Here is a 19,878-nt window from a genome sequence, read left to right as displayed (position 1 = left end):
GCTGGTTTCCTGCTCTAGATAGATTTAGAGAAATGTTTGTTTTGATGTTTTTAGCAACCTGCTCTTCAACATCTCTTTTTGCATGCCTGTTTTTGTTTTCTGTTTGTATTTTTGAGTATTTTAGGTGCGCGTATGTGTATCTGCACCTGGAAGTCATGTTAACCTCTGGTGACTGACCCCTACTGGGGGTTTGGATGATACTCAAAGAGGTGGCTGAAAGCCTGCCTCTGTCCTCTCGACTGGGTATTTCAATGACGGTCTCCCATCCAAGTACTAATCACAGTCGACCCTGCTTCCAAGATTTAACAAGATTGGGCTTGCCTGGGCTATCCAGAGGTCTGGGTGCTTGCCGGACTTATATTTCTTTTGTGAGAGCCTGTGTTGATGTCAAAAACCTCCGCCTGAGACCCTGGAGAGACACAGCCAGTCAGAACAGAGAATACAGAGCCTTAAAGACCAATGGTCAAATTCAGTATAAGGCAGGTTCATGCGTTCAAACACAGAATCATAGAATCATAGAGTTGGAAGGGACCTCCAGGGTCAACCCACTGCACAATGCAGGAGACTCACAAATACCTCCCCCTAAATTCACAGGATCCTCATTGCTGTCAGATGGCCATCTGGCCTCTGTTTAAAAACCTCCAAGGAAGGAGAGCCCAACACCTCCCCAGGAAGCCTGTTCCACTGAGGAATCGCTCTAACTGTCAGGAAGTTCTTCCTAATGTTGAGCAGGAAACTCTTTTGATTTAATTTCAACTCATTGGTTCTGGTTCTACCTTCTGGGGCCACAGAAAACAATTCCACACCATCCTCTCTATGACAGCCCTTCAAGTACTTGAAGATGGTGATTATACCACCTCTCAGCCGCCTCCTCTCCAGGCTAAACATGATATTTCCATGTTCATCACCAGTCATAAATAATACGAACATACAACAATCTTCTATATCTCACTACCAAAGGAATCGGTTGCTTCATTAGCCTCTAAAGAATAAGGCAACTTTACATGCCCCTAAGAAAAAGGAAAAACCTTCAGAAATACTAATAGCATTGTTTGGTGCTTCTTCAATAATAAGTATCGCTATAACACAGTTGAGTTAGTGGTTACAACCCTTTTTTTTTTTTTTACAGTTTACAATATACAGTTTCCAAGCTGCAAAATCCAATACAATGGCACTGAAGGCTTACAGTTAGCATAAAGAATGCTAGTGTACACTTGTAACAAAAAACCCCAACGAATTCCATATACGCTAAGGGTCCCCATAACTGTTGACTAAGGAAAATGGAAGCGGAGGTGCTCTCAGTCAGACTGTTGCAAAGCACTAGAAAATGGCCTCGCTCCAGCCAAGGAAGAGCAAACCGACTTGAAGGGAGGATACGGAAAGGAAAAGATCATCCAAGAAATGCAGCTGGCACTCGAGAAAATCTTATTCGTCGCAGCAGTTCTAAACACCACAGCCTGCAGCCATAACACGGCAGAACACAAGCACTCACCGAAGAAGAATCAAGTTGTGACTGACTCACGGCGACCCCAACCATGGGGGCGTTCCAGGCAAGAGAGGATCAGAGATGGCTTTGGTTGGATTCCCTTGGCTAGCAGGCACATAGCGCAGCAAAGCACATCTGGCTAATGTATGCTGATCAGAACAAAGTTACACACGAAGCCTCTTTATCCTTGTAAATCTGAGTCCTTTATTAAGAACTCTGTTCTATATAGGATAGAGTTGGGGTCCTAATCTAGATAAGATGGATAGAGGTACAGGAGGCATGTCCTGATCTCGTGGCGCCAGAACGGAGGAGGCAAGTATGGTGTGGAGAGAAAGTCTCAAGACCAGAAGGAAGGAAGTTTCCCTAAGAGTAGCAATCTACACATCAAAGGGCTAGTATCAGAGGAGAGAAGGAAACAATGTACAGTGTCGTAGGGCATCTGTCTCTCTAACTGTGTTGCAGTCCCTCTTGGAAGTCTGAGGCTAAGAGACAGTGCAAGGTCCTTAACTTCCTACACTTTTGTCACTGCTTTCCTCTGCAAGCCAACACTGCTCTCCCATCCAAATACTAATTGAGACCAGCCGGGCTTAATTTCCAAGTTCTGATGATCTCTGGCTTAGCTGAGCTATTCTAGCTTGAAGAAGAGGTGGAGGAGATTGGATTTATATCCTGCCCTTCACTAGCCAAAGGGGTCTCAGAGCGACTTGCATATCTCCTTTCCCTTCCCCACCCCACAACAGACACCCTGTGAGGTAGGTGGGACTGAGAGGGCTCTCCCAGAACTGCTGTTGAGCAGAACAGCCTTGAGAGAACTTGACAGAAAAGCCTTGAGAGAGCCAGTAGCAGCAAATTAGAGCATGCGTGGATCCATGTTGTAAGGAGTAGAGCTGTGGCTCCATGTAACGTCGGGAGAAAGAGGCTGAGGAAGAACTATTGAAACTGTGAGGAGTCCTTTTAAAAGCGGTTCCTTATTCTCTCTGTAGCATCACAAGTGGAACACTAAGAATGTAAAGACTTCACCCATAGGCTTCATTGCATCCTATTTGAAGAGGCTATCATTCTTCGTGACTGTTGAGAGCCTTTGTGGGGGAAATTTCAAGAATGTTCAGTGTTCCTTAGTTTTGTTTTTGTTTTACTTCACTAAAAACGCATATCTACACGCTTTGCATGAAAGTTTTATTGCTTCCAGTGGTTATCTTGCATTGCTTATCTCCACACCGGCTTCCAGTTGTATTTACTGTTGAGAGAACTTGTGGCTGACCCAAGGTCACATCAGCAAGTGTATGCAGAGGAGTGGGGAATCAAACCTGGTAAAGAAGAATGCGCACGGCAACCTCAGCCATAGAATGGTCAAGGCAAAAGCTCTTCTAAACAGCTCTGCATCACCTCCTTTTTCACTGCCCCCCCCCATGCAGTTTGTTTGTTTTCCTTCAGTCACTTGTCCATGGTTGCAGACATCAGTCAAGAGCAGAAAAAAAACCCAGATAAATATATTTGGTTTACCTCATTCAAGGTTTTTACATAGATTTTTTTTTTAAAGCCTATTGGGTGGAATGTGTTAAGTTATAAAATGTCTCTCCGCTGTGATAAAATACGAGCTCTGACAAGAAGGCCTCGAAATGTCTTCAGAAGAAAAGATTTAAATGGGCTGCAAAAGAGTTTGTTTATTATTGCATCGGACATGTGCCAGTCTGTGTGTGCAAATGCATCTCCTGGTTCTGGCACCCGGATAGAGGCAGAACAAAAGAACCACCCTGCGTGCCCCCCCCCCCCCCCGCCATGATTGCTACCACGCCCCTTAATCCTTCCCACAGTAAAGAATGACGGTGCTTTTATCCTCTAAGCCCCTCAGAATGACCCAGAACTGTCTGCCTTTCCTTCTTGCAGGATACAAGTTGTGAAACTTTTGTATTTTTAGACTCAAAAAAATGTCAGGCTGTTGTTTGGTTATTACAACTGATAGCTCATCTAAGAAGCGATGGCAGCAATTTCTGTTCCTCTTGAGCAATCGGGGGAAAACAATGCCACACACGCTCTCTGTTCCAGGGAGATTTGCTAAACAACTGGAAGGATGGGGAATTGCAAAAGCCTCCTTCCCCCAGACGAGGCCAGGACAAACCAGCTGATCTTTCTGACAGACGTGCTGTGGTACATCTCTCCAAAATATAACAGTTTTAACTTCTATGGCCAATCACTGGGGTTGGGATACCAAGGGATCGTTTGGAATGCGGTGCCAATCCCCAGGGGGGGGGGGACAGGAAATCCCCCAGTTTGGAGGCCCTCCAGGGTTCTCAGAAAGAAGGAGGGGGAATGTCTGCTGGGCCCTCCATTATACCCTATGGAGACTGATTCTCATAGGGTATAATGGAGAATTGATCTGTGAGTATCTGGGGCTTGGGGGGGCTGATTTTTGAGATGGGGGCATGTTATGTTTTCAGCAAAACATCAAGTGCCTCTCCTCAAAACACCCTCCAAGTTACAAAAAGATTGGACCAGGGAGTCCAATTCTATGATCCCCTGAAAAGGTGCCCCTATCCTTCCTTATTTCCAAATGAAGGGAAGGCATTTAAAAGGTGTGCCGTCCCTTTAAATGTGATGGCCAGAACTCCTTTTGGAGTTCAGTCACGGTCGTTACACCCTTGCTCCTGGCTCCACCCCTAAAGTCTCCTGGATCCACCCCCAAAGTCCCCAGATATTTCTTGAGTTGGACTTGGCAACCCTAAATTCAGAAGTGCATCATGAGCCACAAACCCATGGCTGATAGACATTTCATGTACACACAACTTGCATGGATATGCCAGATGTCTGGTCAGAGCAGACACTCAAGTTGTGATGCCACCTCAGTGTTGTGCAGCATTTCATTTTCCACTTTCTGAAAACACTTTAAGGCTTTCTCTACCTATCCTCTTGGCTTAATCCTGTACGGGGGGCTAAATACTGCATGTGGAGCCGCACAGCAGGGCAAAGAGCACCCCCAGGAAAACGAGGTGGGAGGGGACCATTTTGCCTTACCAAAACCACAAAATAAGCGATTGCATCAATCCGATTAAGGGCACAGGGTCAGTGCAGGAACAGCTTGCTATGCTATGCCAGTGGAATAACACTCCAGTCATTTCATAAATGGAACAACGCTGAAGCAGAAAGCTCCACTTCCTTTAAAAGTATACACAGAGATATATAGAGATTTCTTTATACCTCCTGTCCTCTCACAAACATCACTTTTCTAATGTTAAAGGTGCCGCTGGACTCAAATTGTGTTCTTTTTAACTGACTGACTTCAGTCAACCCCTTAAAAATGTTCTTTGCGTGTTTTCTCTTGCTGCCATTCTCAAGTTCGGGGGATTTTTGTGAAAACACCAGGAAAGGCAATTCCAGGCCACATTTGCAGGGCCGACCGTAGACCCTATGGCACCCTAGGCAAGGCTAACTAGTTGCACCCCACCCCTTTTCTCTGGGGTCACTGTGACCAGATCACTCCATTCTATCCTATGGACTCAATTTTGTACCCCCAGAAGACCAGCGCCCTAGGCAATCACCTAGTTTGCTTAGTGGCAAAGCTGGCCCCACACACTTGTTAACAACAAGGACCAGATTAGGGCTGCCAGCCTCCAGGTGGTGCCTGAGGATCTCCTGTTTTTACAACTGATCTGCAGCTGGCAGAGATCAGCTCCCCTGGAGATAATACAACAAAAAATACAAGCTAGTGATCAATTTACTAAGAAGTATATAGAAATCAGTCCAAATGTCCAAAACATGTATATTCAAGTCCCAAAGTAGTGTGGTGACAAGCCAATCGATTAAGTACCTGTTTCTTTCCAGTCTTCATCAGATCTGGGACCAATATTGATTCAATTATATAGATTTTTTACACAATTTTCAAAAAAAGAGGGACGCGGAGCGTCTCCAGCATCAATTTCACCTCGGCTACAGCTCAGCACAAGAAGCCACATACTGAGCTGTAGCCGAGGTGAAATTGATGCTGGAGACGCTCCGCGTTCCTCTTTTTTGAATATTGTGTAAAGAATCTATATAATTGAATCAATGTTGGTCCCAGGTCTGATGAAGACTGGAAAGAAACAGGTACTTAATCGATTGGCTTGTCACCACACTACTTTGGGACTTGAATGTACATGTTTTGGACATTTGGACTGATTTCTATATACTTCTTAGTAAATTGGTCACTAGCTTGCCTTTTTTGTTGTGTTATCCATTATAGTGATCTCTCTCGGATTGTATTCTACCCCTGGAGATAATGGCTGCTTGGAAGGGAGGACTCTGCGGCACTGTACCCTGCTAAGGCCCCTCCCCTCCCCAAGCCCCACCCTCTCCTGGATCCATCTTCAAAGTCTCCAGGTATTTTCCAACACAAACCTGGCAACCCTAGACCAGACCCTTCCATTAGCTCTTTTAATATATGCACCCTTTATTCTTTGCTGGACTTACTAGACCAATCCAGCATGAAATTAATGTCTTTTCATTCTAATTCTCACCTTTTACAGAATTTTCACTGGCTGTAACTAGAAACCTGATATATATAATATACGCACTGCTGTGACTTGAGAATCTACTGCAAAGGAGAATCAGAATGGAGAATGTGCGGCAGAATAATCATTCACACATTTCTGACATGCCTCAGGTTATTCCTTGCTCAAAAATTCACTCAAGTTTTCCCCCACCTTTCATTCCTTTGTAAGCTGAAAGCAGAGGCAGGGTGGGGGGTGGCGGGGAGAGAAAAGAGAAATGCTTGGAAGTTTCCTTTGCACACTTGCTGGAGGAAAAGAAGATGAACAGACGACAGAGAAACCTGTAAAGCTTGCTGAATTCTATACCCACATCTTTATGTAGCACAACTCGCCATTCTGAACACTTCCCATCCTATTTCATTTGTTCCTGAGAAATGCTTTGTGCAGTTAGGTCAAGATGGGTAGCCATGTTAATCTGTCTGTAGCAGTAGAAAAGAGTAAGAGTTCAGTAGCATCTTAAAAAGGTAACGGTAGTCTCCTGTGCAAGCACCAGATGTTTCCGACTCTGGGGTGACAATGCTTTCACAATGTTTTCACAGCAGACTTTTTACGGGGTGGTTTGCCATTGCCTTCCCCAGTCATCTACACTTTACTCCCAGCAAGCTGGGCACTCTTTTTACCGACCTCGGAAGGATGGAAGGCTGAGTCAACCTTGAGCCAGCTATCTGAACCCAGCTTCCACTGGGATCGAACTCAGGTCATGAGCAGAGCTTGGACTGCAAAACTGCAGCTTACCACTCTGCACCGCGAAGCTCCTAAGTAGCATCTTGAAGACTAACAAAACATGTGGGAGGGTAAGAGCAGGGCTTCTTTTTGTAGGAAAAGCCGAGCAGGAACTCATCGCATATTAAGCCACACCCCTTGATGTTACGCCAGCCGGAACTGTGTTCCTGTGCTAAAAAAAAAAGCCCTGGGTAAGTGATTCGCTGCTCACTTCTTCAAAGGCAACATCAGGGGAAGGTCTTGGCCTCTATGCCCTGTTGTTGGCCATCCAGAAAAACTGGCTGGCCACTGTGAGACACAGGATGCTGGACTAGAGGAACCACTGGTCTGATCAGCAGGGCTCTTCTTACGTTCTTAAAATCAGAGCTTTCTGTCACCAGATATCATTTTAAATCCAATGCCTTTCAATCTAGACAATTCATACAATCAGCTGAAGACTGTGGAATTCCAAGACACCAAGGGAAGTGCATACAGAATCTGACTGGCATGATCCAATAAATATAATAATGGTGGTTCTGTCTCAGTATTCTGCTGCCACCAAAGGCTCGATAAGCGATTCTCAGTGTGGCACATGTGGGCACAATGGCACATGGTCACAGGATCCCTGGCACCCATTTGCTTCTTCCTCAAAGCAAATCACCAGTCCCTGCTTTCTTCCACTTCACTGGAGCAACATGTGTTTCCTAGGAGCCAAGAGGCATCACCGTTGTGTTAACAGGGAGCATCTTTGCAGGAACATCTGCCGCCACTGTCAGAGGATGCTCTGCTTGCAACTTCCCAACATTTCACAATTGGCCCCGCCTCTCATGGGAGCCATTTTGTGGTGATGCCCACCTGCCCAAGCTTTCTCCCTCACAGCTCTTGGCTGGTGGAATGGCTTGCCTGACAGGAAAAATTCCACACTTTTATCATTCTGCCAAATCTGTGGATTTTAGGCAGTTTCCATTGCTTTGTTCATATGATACTGTTTCTAATGACCTTGTTCTCTAATTTTGTAATCTGCCTTTTATTGCATTTTTTTTGTTGTCTGTATTGTTCAGTTTTATTATTTGGAGGGGGGATTCTATGGCATTATACCGTTCTTAGTGCATTATTCTCTAATTTTGTAATCCAGTTTTACTGCATTGGCGGTTATTAATGAAATAACTAAGTGAGTAAATGTGCCCACAGGGTAGGGTTATCAACTCCAAGATGGGAAATTCCTTGAGAATCAGGGATGAAGAGGGGAGAGTATAATACCATGGAGTCCACCCTCCAAAGCAGCCATTTTCTCCATGGGAACAGGTCTCGGTGGCCTGGAGATCAGTTGTACTTCTGGGAGATCACCAGGCATTGCCTGGAGGTTGATTCAAGATTCATGAGTCAGGTCTAGATGATTTAAGAGGCTTCAATGACTATTATTCCATGTTCCCCTAGACCGCTCGACTGATTCCCCACTAGCCTTATGCCACTCTCACTCTCCTCTTCTCTGCGGGGCTTCTGTTGGATTTCACGCAATCTGCCCCAGGGCTGTAGCTCACTCCGCTTTTTTTGTGTAGCAAACAAGATCCTCTAAAAATTGGTTTCTGTTTCCTGCACGAAAAAGGTGAACTGAGCTGTAGCCCCGGGGCAGAAATCCGATGGAAGCCCCCTGGAGAAGAGGAGAGTAAGAGCGGCATAAGGCTAGTGAGGAATCAGTCCTTGTCTCCTACACCCCAGATTTAACTCCTTTCTTTCTCAGCACTACCTTTGGAGATACACTGTGAGTAGAGTTGCCAGCCTCCAGGTGGAGCCTGGAGATTTCCTGCTTTTGTAACTGATCTCCAGCTGACAGAGATCAGCTGCCCTGGAGAAAATGTCTGCTTTGAAGGGTGGTCTCTGTGGCATTCTACCCAGCTGAGGCCCCTCCCCTCCCCAAGCCCCACCCTCTCCTGGATCCATCCCCCCCCCCCCTCAAAGTCTCCAGGTATTTTCCAACTCAGACCTGGCACCCCTAACTGTGAGTCATACTAGACAATGGGAATCGTATCTATTTTTTTTTCTGTTTTCCCCACACTATTAGGACAAGGCATTCTCCCATCTCTTGGAAGTCAGAGTCCAGAGTGATCTGTTACACCAAGGAAAAAAGCAATTCCTCTCATTCTTTTAAAATGTCTCGCCTATTAATTTCCACAAGTGCCCCTTAGTCCTAAAGGAAGGTTTGTTTTGCCCCTTAGCTTGACTGTACTCGCCACAAATGTCTTTCTCTCTCACACACATACACATACCCAAGTTCTATCCAAAACATGGAGGATCTTTCATGAGCTGCTGTGCTTCATTTGCTGCCAGGAAGCTAATATATGTTTCATCTTCACCCCCAAAGGACCTAGTGGCTGTAGATATTTAAAGGAATTCCCAACTCCCTCCCCCCCACCCCCAACTCCTCCCTCATTCTTCGGGGCCTTTCATACTTTTCATAGCTACAATTAGCTGAAGGCCAAGTGCAACCTTTTAAAACACCAGAGCGCTTCATTTCATCAATCATTCTGCAAAGAGATGGAATTAGGCTGCTAATGTTAATTTCATCAGACAGGGAGTTGATTTCCCCTGGGGTTACCCTGTGACTAACTGTATCAGTGTAGACTAACCCCAAATTACCCAGATCGGAGTCTTGTGCAAAGAGAGTCTAGGGAGATGAAGGCTGCTGGTGGATGGCTAGATCGCTGAGCTAGATCTGGGCCATACTGTGTTCAAGCACAAGTGATGAAAAATTTAGTTGTCTCTGTTCTCTTCAGATGAGAAAAAGTCACAAAAATTGGTACATTTGGGACAGGGGGTTCATAATGATCTAGGCATCAAGCTAGGAACTAACTTCTTTTTATTTCCACGAATATCATTTCAGCCCTGTCGGTCTGCCAAAGCACAGAAAGATTCAAGACCAATAGCAGCTTATAAACCAATGAGATTTTTTAGGGTATCAGCTTTCAAAAGTTAAATCTCTTTCAAGAGTATTGAAAGAGGGAGCTCTGATTCTCAACATCTTATGTCCCCAAAATCTTGTTGGTCTCTAAGGTGTTATTGGACTTGAATCTAGAAGAAGAAGAAGAAGAAGAAGAAGAAGAAGAAGAAGAAGAAGAAGAAGAAGAAGAAGAAGAAGAAGAAGAAGAAGAAGAAGAAGAAGAAGAAGAAGAAGAAGAAGAAGATGATGAAGATGATGATGATGATGATGATGATGATGATGATACTGGATTTATCTGTGAGAACCAGGTTTGATTCCCCACTCCTCCACTTGCAGCTGCTGGAATGGCCTCAGGTCAGCCATAATTCTCACAAGAGTTGTCCTTGAAAGGGCAGCTTCTGAGAGAGCTCTCTCAGCCCCACCCAACTCACAGGGGGTCTGTTGTGGGGAAAGAAGTTAAAGGAGATTGTAAACCACTCTGAGACTCTGATTCAGATAAGGGTGTGGTATAAGTCTATTGTCTTCTTGTTCTTTCTCCCAACATGCAGACCTATCTATGTATGCCAAGTCAACAGTGATGTTTCTAAAGCTCATGGGCACAATCCGGCTTAAGTGGTCTCCTCCTGAGTTATGCGTCTGATCTTTACAAAGATGTGGCTGTCTAAAAAAGTGAGGTTCAGGCACTGGGCTTTTTCACATTATCATTTTATTTGCAGGTAAATTCCTGTTTCTTGGTGAGAGGGGATTTGCCCTGCACATTTTTGCTCCTGGTCAATTTGAAATCACATACATTTATATCTGGCATAGGTAAAGATAGTCCCCTGTGCAAGCAACAGTTGTTTCCGACTCTGGGGTGATGTCGCATCACGACGTTTTCACGGCAGACTTTTTGTTACGGGGTGGTTTGCCATTGCCTTCCCCAGTCATCTACACTTTCCCCCCCAGCAAGCTGGGTACTTATTTTACCGACCTCGGAAGGATGGAAGGCTGAGTCAACCTTGAGCAGGCTACCTGAAAACCCAGCTTCTGCCGGGATCAAACTCAGATCGTGAACAGAGAACTTTGACTGGAGTACTGCAGCTTTACCACTCTGTGCCACGGGGCATAAAAACCCACAATTTAAATCTGCAGGGAGATATGCTGGAAATAAACTGGTGTGATATCAAATCAACTCCTAGAGGGAGAAAAACACATGCAGAACAGAGCCTCTCCCCCCCCCAAAAAAAAACCCCAGGGATTTACTAGCAATAAAATGAGAATGTGGAAAAAGCCATTGCTGGACAGACTTCGGTTCTGTTATGCTGGTCCTGTTGGCAGGATTAAGAATCTGGACCTTCTACTAAGGTGGGAGCATAATGGAACCTTGCAAAGGTCCTTCCATCCGTTTGTCACAATCTGCAAGGAAACTTGGGTTTAAATTGACGATTTGAGCAACGGAGACTGTCAGAAAAGGTTTAAGCTCTGGAAACCAACTCACGCAAAATGTCTCTGGGCCTTGAACAGGACACTACCGTAACATCAACAGCCAGGCTGACATTTTAATAAGAGGAGAAAGAACAGATCTTGTAACTTTCACATCTTGCCACACCTTAAAGGCATAACTTTGGATGGAACAATTTAAAACATGCCGGACAGGACAGGACAGGACATAATCCTCAAGCTGGCTGCATCAAATAAAAAGAGAGAGAAAGAATCTCTGCAGACTGTGCTCACCAGTGAGTGAAGGGAGCACCGGAATGGGTTTCTGCATAGGGAAAATTTGAACCATATTAAAATAAATTGAAAGGTCAAGCTGACAGTGTTTTTCTGAATCTGCTTAGTTCCTGGCACTGTAATGCCAACACTTGCATTACTTCCACAACTTCCAGAAATCAAGAAATGAGGAATATTGTGAAAGTATTTTAATGCCGGTTAATCAAAATACACCAGAGCCATGTACACAGATGTACGTTTACCTAAAACTATTCAAATAAATGGGCTCAAGAGAAGAAGAAGACAGTAGATTTATACCCCGCCCTTCTCTCTGAATCACAGTCTCAGAGTGGCTTACAATCTCCTTTATCTTCCTCCCCCACAACAGACGCCCTGTGGGGTAGGTGGGGCTGAGAGAGCTCTGACAGAAGCTGTCCTTTCAAGGACAGCTCTGTGAGAGCAATGGCTTACCCAAGGCCATTCCAGCAGCTGCACATGGAGGAGTGGGAAATCAAACCTGGTTTGCTGAGATCAGAGTCCGTGCACTACCACTACATCAAACTGCACCCAACTCTGTTGGATCTTGGTCCTGGAGTATTTTGGTTGTTGAGCCTTGAAATATTTTTGCAGTATTCTTTTCCCCCGTCAGAGGCCTGTATTCCTGCCCTGCATATCACACCACAACTGCTCCTCTGATCAGATGACTTATGATGTCAGCTCAGATCTTTGGAGGTTTTTTCGCAGGAAGACAGAATCCAGGCACCCTGCTTCTCGAACAGGTGGCTAAAGCTGTTCGGTAGAGGGATCCATGCTCGCTGCGGTTAAGATGCATCAGGGACAGAACGCCTATTTCGCAAACTTTTCCGACCAGCATCCATTTCCATGCTATTGTAAACAGTTCAGAGATTCTAGGCTCAGTGTGACACTGGAAAACAAGGAATCGGTCCAAATGACTTTGTACATGTTTTCCTTCTGCAACACTGGACACCTAATGAAGTGATCTGAGAACCACCAGAGTGTGCGATTTCAACTCCTGGAGAAGGGAGGAGCATGTGCAACAGTTCTTGAATGAAGAGAAGGAGCAGCACATAGAAAGCTACAAGTATTTGTCAATATCTACCAAGCCTACATCATGCACCCAGAATTTCCTTGTGCCATGAAATAGTATGGAATATTAGCAGGGCCTTTTTTGTAGAAAAAGCCCAGCAGGAACTCATTTGCATATTGGGCCACACCTCCTGATACCAAGCCAGCTGGAACTGCGCTCCTGCTAAAAAAGAAGATGATATTGGATTTACCGTATATCCCGCCCTGCACTCCGAAGAGTCTCAGAGCGGCTCACAATCTCCTTTCCCTTCCTCCCCCATGACAGACACCCTGTGAGGTGGGTGGGGCTGGAGAGGGCTCTCACAGCAGCTGCCCTTTCAAGGACAACCTCTGCCAGAGCTCTGGCTGACCCAAGGCCATGCTAGCAGGTGCAAGTGGAGGAGTTGGGAATCAAACCCAGTTCTCCCAGATAAGAGTCTGCACACTTAACCACTACACCAAACCGGCTCTGAATATTAGTCTTGTTGCCAGAGAGATGGTTCTTTCCTACCTAAATGAACCCAGCCTCTCTGAACCATTTTTGAGGGCATCTAACCAATTCATTCCTTGCCGAGAACCATCTCTATATTTGATCAGCAGTTTCTAGGCCATTTTCTGTGCCCAGGTTTTTCCAGCTGCTACTCTTCCCCGCGAGCAAGACGATGCCTGTGAGTTTCAGTCTTCCAGCCTGCCTTTCACAGTATAGAAGGAGATGTCTTATCTATATCTTCCTATACCAAATATATCTCCTATAGCATATCAGGCCTTGGGCCCAGTCCTGAACACTTGCAATGGTTTTTCAGTGTTCTGGACAGAACATCCTCTCAGCCTGCCTGCGGTCCTTTCAGCACAGAGGCCAGCGGCTGAACCTGGTGCTTTTTTTGAGCAGGAATGCAGTTCCGGCTGGCTTGGTGTCAGGTGGCCTAATATGCAAATGTTCTTTTTTCTTGCTGGGCTTTTCAACAAAAATAGCCATGTGCAAAATAATGTTGACATCAGAGGGTGTGGTCTAATATGCAAATGAGTTCCCGCTGAGCCTTTTCTGAGAGGGTCTTCCCAGTCTACAAGTCCCTTGCCAGGACTGATGACAAGCTTTCCCCATATACGCCCTGGAGGCCGTTGTGATCTCCTACACAACACCTCCTGCCCACCCCTGGCCCGAAGGACATGATCCGACTTGCCTCGACCAGGGCCAGGGCTTTCTCAGTTCTGGCCCCTGCTGGTGGAATCAGCTCCCTATGGAGATCCGGGCCCTACCTAAGCTGCTATCATTCCGTAGGGCCCTGTAAGACGGAGCTATTCCACTAGGCCTTTGGTTGAGGCAGCAGGCATCCTATTCCAGCTACTATTCCATCCGTTGGCCTCCTTTGTTGTGACATCATGCTTTACTATTGTGCTATCTTATTTATTATTACCATCATTTTATTCTTGGGCTGATAATTGTTTTATTCTGTAAAATGTGCCCTTCCCACCTGCGATGCACCTTATTTATTGTTCTGTTGTTCTTTAGTTTGTTAATTTTATTGCATTGTTTTTAGTTTCTAAGTTGTAGGTTTTTATTATTGTTCAGTTTATGTTGCGATCTGCCCTGAGCCCATTTACGGGATGGGGCAGAATATAAGCCTACTAAATAAAATGAATAAAATAAAGCTCTCCTCATGTCTGGCCAATGTGAAAATGAAGCCCTCTTGGTTTTCTAGGAAGGGGGATGGGGCTTCTGTGTCTCAGGAGAGGTGATGAAGTCAGATCCCTCCCCTTTTGAAGGGGAGGAGCCTATTGGGCATTTCTCACCTATGCTCACGTAGCTTTCAGATGACCCCAGATGGTCCAGCAAGCGGCTGCTGCTTATGTCTCTCCGGAACTACCTAGCTACTGTCATTTATAAGACTGCCTTTCTCCCCGAGGCAGGGACGAAGCTGGTGACAACAAATCAAATATTAAAATACAACGAAACTAAAGGACACTTTCAGCTGATTAGAATGCGGCGTGTTCCAATTCGTCAGTCCCAAAGCCTTGCAAAACTTTCTAAAAACAGAGTGAAGATATTCTCAGGAAGGCCTTTCTGCAGAACGGGGAGAAAGAGTTTGTGTCGCACTAGGGTTGCCAACCCTCAGGTGCAGACAGGGGATCCCCCGGTTTGGAGGCCCTCCCCTCAAAATTAGCCTTGTTGCCTGCCAGATAGATGGGTCTTTCCTATCTAAAGCAGGGGGTGTCAAACTCATTTGTTGTGAGGGCCGGATCTGACATAAATGAGAGCTTGTTGGGCTGGGCCACTTCAGGGTCATCAAAAAGTGGGGGAGGAAAATGTCCACAGGGCGCTCCATTATTCCCTACGAAGACCAATTCCCATAGGGTATCATGGAGAATTGATCTGTGGGTATCTGGGGCTCTGGGAAAGGGCTGTTTTTTTAAGACAGAGGCACCAAATTTTAGCATAGCATCCAATGCCCCCCCCTCAAAAAAATACCCTCCAAGTTTCAAAAAGATTGGACCAGGGGGTCCAATTCTATGAGCCCCAGAAGAAGGCGTCCCTATCCATTATTTCCAGTGGAAGGAAGGCATGTAAAAGGTGTGCAGTCTCTTTAAATGTGCTGGCCAGAACTCCCTTGGGAGTTCAGTTATGCTTGTCACAACCTTGCTTCTAGATCCACCCCCAAAGTCTCCTGGCTCCACCCCTAAAGTCTCCAGATAGTTCTTGAATTGGACCTGGCAATCCTATGTTGCACCAGCTGCCCACATCTCTTTGCATGGAGGTGTCATGGGTGCTGGGGACCCCGCAGAAGAAGCTGAGCCTGCAGAAGAAACTGTGCCCCTGCCACCTGCACCAGTGCCCCTGCCTCCTGCGGGAGAAGACCCAAGCCCCCCTGCCTCGCCCTCTCGGGTGGCTCGGGTGCGTGACCGCCTTCGTCAGGACCTCAGGGATCGGAGGAGGGCGGCATCCTCACGAGCAAGACGCTCCCTAAGCCCTGAGTTTTGAAAGGATCCTGGCTCTTCTAGGAGTAAGGATGCTTGAGTCTCAGCAGGATCCTGGCCGCCCTCTGAGTCAGCACTTAGCCCAAATGGGCAACAGACAGCAGAGGGCTATATAACTGTGGGCTTTGGGAGGAGGCTTTGTGGAAGCAACTAGTCACTTACCTGATGCTCTAGCATCCACTTTGGCTTCTGGACCCCCCCGACTTCGGCCCCTGGACCCCTGACCTGCGATACCTGGACTGTGATTTGGTTTTGGCACATCGGACCCTCTTTGCTCACCAGCTACAGACCTTGGGCTGACCCTGGACTTTGCCTGACCCGACCCCAGCCCGTGACAGGAAGTTGTGGACAGCAGAGGCTGATCAGAAGAATGGAATTGCTGTATGAATTCACTGGAAGACGGTGAAGATGGCTTTAAGGACACAAGTTCCATGAGGGGCCTTAAAGGTTATAATAACTGGCACCTTGATTCAGACTCAGAAACGACTACGGCAGTCAGTACAAAGATTTTAATACGTGCATAGCATGGGCCACATGCCAACTCCCACTGGCAACCTAGTCAGCACGTCTGAACTAACTGCAGTTTCCAAGTAGTCTTCCAGGGCAGCCCCATGCAGAATGCACTACAGTAGTTGAGCCTTAAAATAAGAGCCTTAAAATTATCATAGCTATTGCAAAGTGAGTTCAGCCAGCTCTGAATCAACTAAGAACACTTTACTGCAAGAAGAAACTGTCACAAACAGCACAGGCACTTCACTCATTATATACACTCTGGCCATGGTCAACCACACCCCCCAGCAGGCAACAGTTATTCCTATTGGCTCACTCCAGAATCCTTCATTTGCATCTCGTTGTTACAAGTTGTTACATGCCTAGCACCCAGATTGGCCAGTTCTTCCAGGCTTCAGGATCCTGATTTGCAAGGAGTGCCTGTCTCAAGCTCAGGCAACAGAACCCAGTAAAACACAATACATACCAGCTGCATGGCCAGGTCAGCGGAGTCAATATAGGGACTGTTTCCCATGCCTAATATAACAACCACAAAATTGTACTCTATAGCTACCGCATCCACTTGTTTAAACGACTCTTAACCAAGTCTGCTAAAGACAAGATCACTCAACCTTCCAAAATAACTGGTTGGCCATTGTGTGAACAAGGATGCTGGACTAGATGGGCCGCTATTTGACCCATCAGGATACCTTTTATTTTCTTATGTCCTCAGCTTTATCAACTTGCATTGCTTCAGTCCTGTCTGGATTCCATTTCAGTTTGTTCTTTTTCACAAATATGTCCATGTCTGTCAGGCAGCGGTTCAGGGCATGAACTGAATGTGATGACAAACACCAAACGAAGTGAGTTCAAATGAAGACAAGACTGAGGGTCTTTTTGGACAATTGAATTATCTCAAGCAATAAGCATGCAGTTGTTTACCCCAAAGACCCAGTTCCAAAAAGCCTTTGCAGAATATGCAACTTGAGGACTTTCTGAATTTCGCAAGAATTAAGCTAATCATCAATCAACATTGTTTTTTAACTCACATCAAGCATAAACCATCTTGCTGTCTCTCTCAGCAATGAACACAGGGTAAAAGTTTCTCCTCTTCCTTTTTATGGGTCACACGAGACACCATAGTCACGATAAAGCGAAAGCATGAAATGCCCACAACTGCTAACAAACTGGTGGCACCATTAGACAGTCATATATGAGCTTCAGGGATGTGGAAGTAATGTAGTCTGACTGTTTCCACATAAAAATGGCTTTTTTCCCCTAGCCGAGCTTGAATAAATGAAAAGTACGAGAAAGTCCACACCGGCTCGGGATTCGAAGGCAACTATCCCTCGCTGGCTATTTCTGAACGACTTCAATGCCACAGCCAGAGGTATTTCCAGTTCACAGCTGGGAATCTATGAATAGGATGTTTTTCTTACCGTTTTTGTGGGGAAGTGGAAAAACAAAAAACAAAAAACCTAAGCCATTTCATTTCGACTCAGGGCTGGACGATGAGCATCCTTGTAAGCTTTAAAACAAAAATCGTGCTTGCTAACCAAAGTGTTTGCACTCCGTCAGATATGCTTAGCTATCTGCATGGGGCTGTGGAGCTATAGTTGTTTGTAAGTGTTGAATTCTGCATGTACCTTTGGTAGCTTGAAATGTTTCTGAAGGCTGCTGTGATCTGTGAGTTTAGTACTGAAAAGACATTCAGAACAGTCTGTGACCTTTGAGTTCATTTATGTGCAGAAAGTATCAACCACTGAGATCCATTTGTTGTTCAGATCCCTTTTCAGGGCAGAAGGCTTCAAAAAGCAGCTAACCAGAGATGAGGGTCTTGCACTTATCGGCAAAGGGGTCAAATTTGCATTCATGCTATCTGGTTTTATCTTGAAATCCTTGTTGCCAAACCCATGGGAGGGACAAAAAATAGGAAAGTAACTTTAATTGAACCTGTTCAAAGCACTTTATGAAACTAAACTTGGCCCAGCCAGCCTTGATGTTACTTTATGAAAATGTGGCCATATAATGTGTGCCACTCACTTGTTTACTCAAGCTAGTGATTCGTTGAATCACTCCAAACAAGATGGATTTTCCCTATCACATTGTGGGAGAAACTGTATTTCAATGTATAGGAGGCCTGCAGAAGCTGCAGAAACAATGGTGATATCAGAAGGTGTGGCCTGGTATGCAAATGAGTTCCTGCTGGGCTTTTTCTACAAGAAAAGGCCTAGCCCTGTTCATGTCCTGAGCATTTCAAAATACACCTTCATAGCTATGAGAGATCAAGTGGGATTCTGTCACTTTCAAATACCACAATCTAGAGCCCTGCACTGATCCAGCATGGGAGTAGCCCAAGCATTTAACAACTGTAAGCAGCTGGTCTACAGGAAAGTAAATATATGCATATTAAGAGATGCAAAGGTTTAAATTGCACAAATGTGCAGACACCAAATGTAGCATATTCTTTGCAAAACTCACACTGGGAAAAAAAAACACATGATTTGAACACCTGCTTTTGAGGAAAAACATCTTTCATTCTGGTTTTTCCTCTTTTGACTTTGGTTATCCATTTGAGTCCTTCATCCAGTAATGGCTAAAAAGCTCTTAGCCGAAGAAGCTATCAAAAGGAAAGTGAAGGTGTCTTTTGGCACTGCATCCATACCCATCAGACCAGAATTTTCATATTCCCCTTAACACACAGCTAATTTTCATCTAGTATTTGCCTTGGGCTCCATACGGTACAAGCGAATGCAGGAAAATAAAGAACCGACAATAAGAAATGCACAGAAAAACGTGGGCATTTGCAGTACATTTCCTCTCCTCCTTATTGTCTTTTATGTTTTTCTGAGCTCAGTAGTTTTCTCTGAGCACTGGGGAATAAGTGCAGGGGAACGACACTTCTCTCTTTTCTTCCCCAATGCCCTGCTTCTATTAAAATGATGAAGCATTTTGGGTAGCGTTCACAGCATAGCTTGGGACATCGTCTGCCAGAGTCATAATGTGGAGTGACAAGCTCAGTGCTTCTTGGATCTGGGAGAGAGGGGGGAAGGGGCGAAATGCACTTTTCTCTATTGATTTGTGTCCTACCCTGGAAAAAAAAAAATCAGCAATGTCCTCGCTGCACAGCTTAGGAACCAGCATCCTGTTCACCCAACCGAGAGCCAAAGTTCTGAAAGGATCCAGGATCTTATTCACGGCACAAAAGAGGAAGATGCTGCCTTCTTGGAGCAGCGGTTCCATTTGGCTGCTTAGGGACGTGGGCAAGGGTGCCTTTCATCAACCATTCCTACAATATGAAGCTTTTCGGCAGCTTCTCTGGGGAGAACAGACCATTTCATAGATAATACTGTTAAGTGATATCCACAGAGACCCCGTGAACTTGATGAGGTGAGAAATTTAGCAGAGGGATTCAAGTGTCAATTATTAAGCATGTGTGCCTATCTCAGTGCCAAGTCTCTTACGTTTAGTTATAAATGGAAACACACTAAGGCTGCTTTGGAAAGAAAACTGGGCCATTTTGTCAACTGTGTGTCTCCACAGCAGGACTAACAAGCAACAGCAACATTTATATAGCACTTTAGTGCTTGAAACATGAACACAAGAAGCTGCCTTATACTGAATCAGACCCTTGGTTCAGTCCCACGGACATCATTGATACTTAAGGATAGGTTTTGTTCCACCTGGCTAAGGGCTATTTATCGGAATTTGTCCGTGTTCAGCTTTTTGTTTGAGTCTCTCCAGATAATGGCTCTAAACCAGGCAAGGGTCATAGATAAATAGTGAATACTAGATGTCAAGAGGTAGAATGATCTTGCCCGGACTCCAGATTTTTTAGCTCCCCCTCACCCATGATAGCTATGGTGAACCTAGGCAGTATAATAAAAAGTAGAGACATCACCCTGCCAACAAAAGTCTGTATAGTCAAGGCGATGGTATTCCCAGTAGTAATGTATGGCTGTGAGAGCTGGACCTTAAGGAAGGCTGAG

Source organism: Heteronotia binoei, chromosome 12 (assembly GCF_032191835.1).
Source record: "Heteronotia binoei isolate CCM8104 ecotype False Entrance Well chromosome 12, APGP_CSIRO_Hbin_v1, whole genome shotgun sequence".
Classification (NCBI taxonomy): domain Eukaryota; kingdom Metazoa; phylum Chordata; class Lepidosauria; order Squamata; family Gekkonidae; genus Heteronotia; species Heteronotia binoei.
Note: the sequence above shows the minus strand (reverse complement) of the source record.